Here is a 6,949-nt window from a genome sequence, read left to right on the forward strand (position 1 = left end):
GTCACGGTGTTTCCCATTTAACAAACACAGCGGATTCTTTATTGTCTGTGAGGCTTCCATGTACTGCAGTAAATTTGAATTGGATATGTTATGTCCAAATTGACAGTAGTGATTAAGCCAAAAATAAGTGCATTTTCCTTTAAACGTTAGCTGCAGCATCAAGTAACATTCCCTACATTATGCTATACTGAGAAGAGTCAGTCGGCACAGACCAAAATGTTGATGGTTATACAGCAGATCAAAAAGAGGAGAATCATTTTGAAGTGCTCGCTATCTGTCTGAGACGATAGGCTTCTGAATTTGTACCTCTTTGCAAAAAAAGACTTCACATTATTTTGTCAGTTTGTTTCAATTTAAGAGGGGTTGAAAATTGGTATTCATTTGTTTGATATAACCCTTAAATTGTACAATTTAAGAAAACTGACTGAAAGAGATAAATTAAATGGGTAGAAATATTTTCAAATCAAAGACCAACTGACATATATAAAAATGATGTATGTTTCTTACATGGTCCACAGGGAGAATTCTGCAGGCTTGCTATGATCTCTACAATTTGCTTCAGGGCAAACTAGATTCTGGGATATTCTATTATCCCTTTGGTCTGTTTATCATGGAAACTGATGTACAAATCGAGAGTTCTTTTTGGTCTCCTTCTTTTCTATATGGTTGGAACTGGTAAGAATTCACTTATCTCATGTCCTCACCTTCAGTAAAGTGCTACAGAAGAGTTCAGTGACCAGTAATCAATTATTATTGAGAAGCAATCAATTGCTAATTTCCATAATTATGCACATCTAAACACTATGAACAAGAAAGAGAAACAAAGCTGCACTCCCAGCATTGCCTTGTTAGCAGTATTTTGTTAACACAGGCTCTAAAAAAAGCTGCCGCAGCTGGTACCACAAATGTGTTTCCAGTATTCAGGCCATCAACGTGATTCGTCGCTAAATGTATAGAATCAGCTTCTTGCTAAAAACTACAATTACAGGTGATATACAGATTGAAATCACAGGGCTGGTTTGTCGAAGAAAATTGTCCTAATGATGGGTTTTCGGATGGGGAATGCAGCTCTTTTCTTTCTCTGTGATGGGTTGTGAAGGCAGCTGCACCTGCCTCTATGCTGTATTCTGCCGCACTTAATGATATCTGATGATATCATTAGGCAAAGTGTTCATAAACAGATGTTGAGCCTGTGCCTAAATGCTGTCAGATGAGCGGTTGCTGGCCTGAAACAGTATTATTTATATAGAACATTTACGTTTGTTATGTTAATAACCCCACTATTAGCTCTCTGGATGTTGCGTTAGGAATGTAAATGTAGTTAATATGAATAACAACCTCTTTACTCTTTGTGCTGCAGTTGAGTATAACTTTTAGGCTTTGGGAGAGAAACAAAGATACCCCCACCAAGTCCTTTTGACTTCATGATTTTTTTTTTTTTTTTGGCACCATTTGAAATTTTGATCAGAAGATAAATGGTAAGAATCCTAGGACAGATGTTAAATATTAGAATTTGATTTTCCTCACGGTTCATAATTTTGAGAGATTCTGATATCTGTGAGTTACTTTGTGTGAGCCCAGTTTGTTACCCTAATATATCAGGGTGGTGATCATGAACACTCAATTGACAAATATCCATTTCAACTAGAAAGTCCTAAACACACTGTCAGATATGGACTCATTTTTGTTCCAGTTCTTTTACTGACACGATCACATTTTCTCCCCTCTAACCTATTGGGACACTAAGGTCATATGTCACAGTCATTTTTGTCATATTTGTGTTGGTGATTTAGGCAATACCTTGATGTCATACTCACAATGCCTCAAAATGTCACATGACAATTACTGCGTGTGTGTTTAAGCCAAAGTTGAATTTTATGCCTCATAGTTAATTCATGCAGAGTAAGTTATGTAAATTCTGACAGTCATCAAATGTGCACTATTTCTCTGAAATACTGTTCTACTGTGATAGCCACATTATTTTTTTTTGAAAGTGCCTTTGTCATTCTTTATGATATTTTAACTCTTTCTGAAATTTTCAGCACTGAAAAATTACACTTGCCTATTTTCAGGATTAGAAAAAATACTGTTATTTTGAATTGTTAATGAAGAATAAAACCAAACAGTGTTAAACTGGTGCTTCATTACAACCATAATTAGAGGTTAGGGTGATTTTTGAAGTGTCAGCCTCATCTCAATTAACGCTTATGAAATCATTCACGTTGCTAAAAGTGGTAAAGGTGTCCGTGTGTGTTGGTCTGTAGGTGTGAGCAGCAAACTAGAGGTACATGTTTACATGTGTGAATACTCTCATTCCATCTTACACCTAAGGATAGTCTGAATTATCTGTGATTTTAAATAATCATTATAAAATTTCAATGATGATAGTTTTTCCCATGCCTCCACTACCTGTCATTTCAATGCCGATCTTCTAGAAAATACTGAAAACACCAGATTCTTTTTATGTGGAGATTTACCTCCAATCTTCCAAATAAGGAAATGGGAAAAGTAAATTAAGTCAGAAGATGTTCCATTCTCTATGAATCACCTACTGATTATGATGTTTATGTGGAGTAGATTTTTAAAAATCTGTAACTGTTTGATAAGAGAAATGTGGGCACTGGAAGGAATGAAATAACTCCTAACATCCTGAACAACACATATAAATATAAAATGTCAAAGGACTCTGAAGATCTATCAAGTTTATCCAAAGTTTTTATTGACATTGTTGGAAGTTGTTCAGAAGAAACTTGAAGATTGCCTTTTTATTTGTTCATCTAGTCAACACTTAGGAAAGCTAGCCAATAAAAATGTTCACTCTGAACTTGGAAATTTAGATCGATTTGAGTGAGAGGATAAAAGGAACTGCTGAAAGCATCAACTATTGTTGAAACAAGATCAATTCATCAAAGTCTGTTTAACAGGCATGGAAACCCACCACTATCTCCAAGAAGTCTTCATTTCCTGTCTTTTCCTCAGTGACAGTAATTCTGGCCAGTTCCTTAGGATGGATGCCTACCTATGGCATACATTAATTCACCTTCATTCTTAAAGATGGAAAGTGATGCAGTCATTTAGCTTGTAATTTTCTAAAATAATTCAGTTTCTTGTGTTGAAATTGGGTGAGGGTCACTTTGCATGTGAAGATATCTCTGCTGAAGCCAATTAATGCATTCTATTTTTTAATATTTGTATTTACCTACATAACTAGACTTTTATGTAAATCTATTGATGTATAATAAATATCTTTTGTATTAGTATGATGACATTGTTAACCTATGTGCAGGGATTGTAGCTCTTCCTGTGTCCCACAACAAACTCCAGGGTCCAAGTGTAAAGTCATGAATAAATCTGAAATCAAGCAATGTGAATTTTAGCCTTAGCTAAGCAAATTACCGTGTATGGTTGAGTAAGTGCATTACCTTTCTAGGCCTCAATTTCTCTGCTGTAATATATTTATGTTACCTTACTCTCTTCCTTCTTGGAAGGATATGTATATGGATGATGAAATATTAAGATCGGTAGAAGAAGAATGGTTTGAGTCCACCATTTCAACTTAAACTTAGTGATAATTAGTTGAAATATAATAGGCCTTTTTGACAACACATTGAAATAAACACTTATTATAAAATATCTCCTTGCAATGATAGCAATATTATCATAGTTTTATTTTTATTTTCTTAATTTTTGTTTATACCCTAAAAATGGAGAGAGTTTATAAAAATATATTTTACCGTCACAAAACAGATTTATTTTCAGACTGTCTTCCCTCTGAAAATTACTTCAAATCAATATCTATTCATGTTTATTATTAGTTTAATTTTCAGCATATTTTTTAAAAAGCATATCTTTGATTCACTGACACTTCATTTTGTGCCTCCTGGATGTATTACTGGAATGACCAGGGATTTTTATCATTTGCCTGAGTTTCAACGTTTGTAATGGTTAGGAGAGTTCGTGTAGAACTCTACACTCATGAACATAAGAAAATGGTTTGCCTTTTAAAAGTAAGGCTAGTATCTTCAGAATGGACCAAAGCTAGTTTCATATCAAAGAAAAGTTGGAAACTGCCTAGAGGATGCTAATCCATTAGTTATTTTATTTTATCACTTATTTTTCCAATGTATGAAATCATATATTTTGTGGGCCGGGCGCGGTAGCTCATGCCTGTAATCCCAGCACTTTGGGAGGCCGAGGCGGGTGGATCATGAGGTCAGGAGATTGAGACCATTCTGGCTAACACGGTGAAACCTCGTCTCTACTAAAAATACAAAAAAAAAAAAAAATAGCCGGGCGTGGTGGCGGGTGCCTGTAGTCCCAGTACTCAGGAGGCTGAGGCAGGAGAATGCCGTGAACCCAGGAGGTGGAGTATGCAGTGAGCCGAGATCGCGCCACTGCACTCCAGTCCGGGCAACAGAGCGATACTCTGTATCAAAAAAAATTAAAAATTTATATATTTTGTGGTAAGATGGCCCCAAAGAGCAAATAGGAAATATAAAATACTTAGCCAACTGTCTCTGTTCTATTTATGTATCTTACTAGTCTTTATTAAAATATCTATTGTAGGATGTAAGTAAAGCCAGTTTGAAAGTTTGGGGCTTTATTGTACCCAGAAGGTCATCTGGGTCTCTCTGAGAGAAAATTGGAGTTGTAAAGACAATAGACATGCTGCAGCTGTGAAGGTTAAAAGTTTAAGAATGGATGCAGTACACACAAAGTATGCTTCTGAAAATAACTGCAAAAGTTATGTGAATTAATATGAATTCTTGATTGTTACTTAGTATATACAAGGACTACTAGTCTATTCTTACCATTTTGTGTTGGTCTTTCACTCTAAAACAGCCATAAGCAATCAACTAATAAATACATTTTAAAGGATCATCATGATTGATATATGTTTATCAATTCTTCTACTGGGTACATTCTTCTACTGGGTGCTTTAATATCATCAGGGAATTGTCCAGCAAATAATTGAAGACTTCAAAGCTGATTTTCACCTGGAAAGGAGGAGAAGGGGGGAAAAGGGGGAGGGAGAGAGTGAGACTACTGAATTTCTGGATATAACACCATTAATCAAATTCCACCTTCATTAAGCAAAATACTTCAGTGGACAAAATACATTTGCCATGATGAACAGAATTTGCCCTGGATGGTCAGAGTCACCAGTTTCTTGGGTCCATTTCTTCTACAAGGAATGGCTTTTTAAACGGGGGGTTGGGGAGGGGGATGCAGGGTATGCGATGTCTATGGTAGTGGCCCGAATTTGGGCATCTGTAATTATGTTGGTTTGCAATTAAGCTGACTTGTGGTGGGAGGATTAATGTCAGAAGTTCCCCATTTTTCAATCTTGTGTCTACATCAATAAGATCGAACTAATTGCTAATTGGCATTTAGAAAATGAACTACTCTGGTACCCTGGAGCTTTGCTGTGATATGGCATGGAATTAGGAATATGATATTTCTCTCTTTGATAACAGAGAATGATATTTACTCCAGGATGTAACATAGATTCTCATTATAATTTTTTAATCTAAAATATAAATAAAAGGATCAGTTCACTATTTATAGAACATATTTATTTACAAGGTGTGGATTTCCTAGATACCATTATCTTGGACTAAATCATGAGAAATAGACATCATTCATCAAGAGTTAAGACAAAGCTTCACCCTGAATAACCTTTATTGTCCTCAGTTTTCAAACAACATTACAATTCTTTGTAGTTTGGTTTACATTGTATTGCAGTATTTTAAATGCCCCTCTCTGCCCCCCATTGCTTTTGGCAAAGAATACCCTAACATATTTAGTGACTTTTAGTTTTTTATGATAGATTTTCTGGGGAAATTTATAGTTTGGAAAACATTTGTTTAAAGAGCTTTCTTTATGTATTACTGCCATCTAAATAAATAAATAAATATTGTTAAGCTAGTACCAGAAAATTATGTTTTTAAGAGTCATTTAATAGACTTTTAAAAAATAGATCTGCCTTTCTCTACCTTCTAGAATCATTAAAATAAAATAATGATCTTTAAAATGTGGTTGTCGCCGGGCGCGGTGGCTCAAGCCTGTAATCCCAGCACTTTGGGAGGCCAAGGCGGGCGGATCATGAGGTCAGGAGATCGAAACCATCCTGGCTAACACGGTGAAACCCTGTCTCTACTAAAAATACAAAAAATTAGCCGGGCGTGGTGGCGGGCGCCTGTAGTCCCAGCTACTAGGAGGCTGAGGCGGGAGAATGGCATGAACCCGGGAGGCGGAGCTTGCAGTGAGCCAAGATCGCGCCACTGCACTCCAGCCTGGGCGACAGAGCGAGACTCGGTCTCAAAACAAAGAAAAAAAAGTGGTTGTTTTCAAAACACCGAAATAATTGGGATTTCATTTCAATCACTCATGATTAGCATTTTTTTAGACTTGTATTTTCTAAAATGTGGCCCACACTTTCCATGATGATCTATGGAAAAATTATCCATGGTCAAATAAGTTTGAGGAAATTTGCATGTGCTATAATATTTTCTACCTGGAGAGCCACAGTGCAAATTAACGTCAAGGCTGTGAGAAGTCCTGAATAAAAATATTTGTTTGCTTAACTCAGAATTTAAAATATTTCCATAACTATGAAATATCCTTTTATCTTTGGATTAAAGACTACAGAGCTGATGGTCAACCCAACTCACATTGACCAACATTTTACAAATTCTTTTGCGTGAGAGGCATAGGCAGATTATTTTCACATAAACTGTCACCTTGAAAAATTCTGATTTCTTCCACATTCTTTGGGAACTGAATAGCTAAAATATGTTACTGAGCTGTAAATAGATCTTTCTTAAAAAGTGTACAGTCTTGGAAAGTTCCATTGCAGCAGCATCACCAAAACCATTATTTATAATTTTAATAAGTATGCAAAATTTTCTGATTTAGGGTTTCTCCTGTTGAAATGACATATAACATT

The 6,949-nt window shown here is 35.8% G+C and overlaps 1 protein-coding gene across 1 annotated transcript in view; it reads left to right on the forward strand.

Annotated features, from left to right (window-relative positions):
- Positions 1-6,949, forward strand: part of ARHGAP15 (Rho GTPase activating protein 15) — a 630,040-nt gene that overhangs the window by 220,134 nt on the left and 402,957 nt on the right. The gene's annotated exons all lie outside the window — the stretch shown is intronic.

This window comes from Colobus angolensis, unplaced genomic scaffold (genome assembly GCF_000951035.1).
Source record: "Colobus angolensis palliatus isolate OR3802 unplaced genomic scaffold, Cang.pa_1.0 Scaffold147, whole genome shotgun sequence".
Lineage (NCBI taxonomy): Eukaryota > Metazoa > Chordata > Mammalia > Primates > Cercopithecidae > Colobus > Colobus angolensis.